Raw genomic sequence first — 2,969 nt, 5'->3', positions numbered from 1 at the left:
CCGACGCACGACGCCCGGCTCGAGCCGGCGTCAGCCCGGCCCCGCGGGGCCTCAGCCTCGCAACCTCGGCACGCTGCCCGCAGCACCCCCGGGGCCCTGCGAGCCCTCCGGTCCCCTCAGTGCCCCCAGCCCGGCCCCCACTGCCCTCAGCGTCACAGGAAGGCTGGGAAGAATACAACTCTCCAGCACTGTAATTTCAGCATTAGAAAGCAGGCGTTACTTTATTTCAGCGCTGGGTGAACGAGGAGGGGGGAACCATTCCTCCTAACACACCCCAGCACACACAGTTCCAGAATTCTTGTCCCCATTATTGATAAAGCTGTACGCCTTATAGCTTGGACATGAGTACACAATTGGGGAACAGTCTCAAGAGGGTCTCTGGTGGATATTTGAGGAATGGCCCCCACCTTACTTTATCCTTTCATGGACACAAGTTCACCTGAGGACATGACTTATGAATTGGCACACAATCTGCTGTCTTGGTTGAGCAACTTCTTTCCTTGGTAAGAAAACTTTTTCTATGGTTTATGAAACTTTAAACAATGGGTCTCAGTTTCTCGTCACAACTGAGATACTGCAAACAATATGCTTTTTGAGTATTTACATCATCAGTTTCCTCATGTCCCCTCAGCATCCCCAGCCCCCCCCCCCCCCAATGTTCTCAGCCCTCTAGCCTCTGCCATCCCCCTCAGCTGCCCCCAGCTCCCTCAGCCTCCTGTCCCTTCAGTGGTCCCCAGTTCCCTCAGACCTGATGACCCTGAGGAGGACAGTGCTGGTGCCACCAGCAGCTCCCATTCTTCCTGTGAGTGACCCATCTGAGGGGGTAACACAGGGTGGATGAGGGGGCCAGGTGGGAAAGGGGTTCAGGGGACATGAAAAACAACCCTGGTGCCGGTGAGAGAGCATCCCTGCCTGGCCATGGGCATGACAGACTGGCTGTGCTCACTCCGGGGAGGCGCTGGGCACTGCCTGGGCAGTGGTAGCACATACCATCAACCACTCCTCAGATCCAAAGGTCACTTACGCCACGTGCATCAGAGCATTGCCTCTATCTCGGGAACCCATAATGAGCAGTGCAGGTCAGTGACTGCAGATCTTCAGTACCAGCAGTAAAAAAATAAGGAGGAATATTTCATGGCAGAAAAAAGGGAATAGGAATGATGTAGTCACCCAAAAATGGGGTAAGGGACTTTTGCGAAAGCCTCAGAGACACTTTATGCTCTTGATTCAGAATGCAAAAGGGAAGTGATGAAACATAAACCAGAAGCTGGTTGCAATGTCCTGGGCACAGTTACATTAATAAAATGCAACACAACTGCTGGAATGTGATATGGATGACTAATTGCCCCTGTTACAATGTGGTATCTAGGTATATGCAGGACCTTGCTACATCCTGCATATTTATCAAAAACTACTCAGGACCCACAATTATGAAATGCTGAAGAAAGGCTCGTAGACCCACATTTTATTGTAGTTGCTGTGTGTTGATAATGAGAATCTGTTTTTATGCTTTGATCCTTTACAAGGTCCTTAAATGGTTTTCCTTTGTAGTTGTTTTTTGGGGTTTTTTTGCATGCATGCATGCATGCTGACTAATGCATGCTCCTTCTATAATATGGGGTATGAAGGAGACTGATTTTCAGTCAGCAGTACATCAGGGAGAGACAGCTCAGCCATTATGTGTCACAAGAGAAACAGTCTTTTGTAACATGATGGGGCAGTCTCTGGCTGAAATTCGATAGAACCAGATTATCTAGCCAAGAAGGTATTGAAGAGTGAAGGGATTCATCCTTTGGTGCAGTATTGTATAGACTTTGGGATCACTGTCATTGCAAATTGCTTTTCCAGCAAAAGAGGCCTATGTGCAAAACAGCATGAGGGATGGAGACAGCACTCCCTCTGTCACTTGCAAATATTGTGGTTTTCTGCTCCATTTAACCTTAGATAAGGACACTTGTGCTGGCTGTGTGATTAAAGCTTATAGAAAAATACTTACCAAGCAGTCTGCCTGGGCCAGCACTTTTGCTCTTGCCCTGAAAAAATGAATTGTTTCTTGGATTCACAGCAGGAAAGTCAGACAAACCTGAAAAAACATTACTGACTGCTGACTTCGGTCAAGGTTGCAGCCAGAGAGAGAGAGGGTGGAGGCTGAGTAAACTCAGAGACCAGTACTGGAGCAACTGTGTGTGATGATTTTGCCTGCACATGTGGAGCAGGAAGTACAGTGGCTCTGCAGCTGGCAGGAGTGAAGTGGAGCAGCAGCCAAGACTAGCTCTGGCAATTAAATTTTACTAGAAATAGTTGCACTTAGGTTGCAAAGCAGGTGGCCTAGCACTGGTCCAGCAGAACTACAGCTTTGCTGTTCTCCCCCTAAACCACGTCACATAGCTGCTCACAAGTCACTGTCCAGTCAGTCATGTCTGTGAAGCTGATCAGAGAGAGGGGTTCAACTTGCTTTGTAAGAAATAGGCCCAACAAATTCTCAGAGGTCACAGAACACTAGTAGTTCTCACATATGAGGGGCTTTTTATCTTTAGCAAAATACTCAAATAAAATAAGTGAACCAAGCAAACTCAGTCTGCTCAGGCACAAGCTCATATTTTCAAAGGTACTGAAGCATCCAATGCAATAGTCTGGAAGCAATGTCTGAGACTTTTTCTAATGGTTAATCAAAAATCTGTGATTTACAAACTGTCTCAAACAAATTGCTGTTTACTCAGGCAAAAGCTTGAAAACTGATTGCACATTCCTGTGGTATAGCTATATTCAGATCTACTCGTGGGGGTCATTTATCACCTCAACTAAAGCTGCAGAATCAGAACAGATGCCTGGAATTCTAAAGTCAGATTAACTTTACTTATACCGTATTTCACAGCCTTTCAACAATTCTTTCTTCCCATGCCCCCGGCTGCCCTTTTTTTGTCATTTCACAAGCAAAATCAGAGTCACTGGTCTAGTGGCAGAAGGGT

This window comes from Onychostruthus taczanowskii, unplaced genomic scaffold (genome assembly GCF_017590055.1).
Source record: "Onychostruthus taczanowskii isolate IOZ18803 unplaced genomic scaffold, ASM1759005v1 scaffold96, whole genome shotgun sequence".
Lineage (NCBI taxonomy): Eukaryota > Metazoa > Chordata > Aves > Passeriformes > Passeridae > Onychostruthus > Onychostruthus taczanowskii.
The sequence above is the reverse complement of the archived record's forward strand: the minus strand, read 5'-3'. Positions refer to the sequence as shown.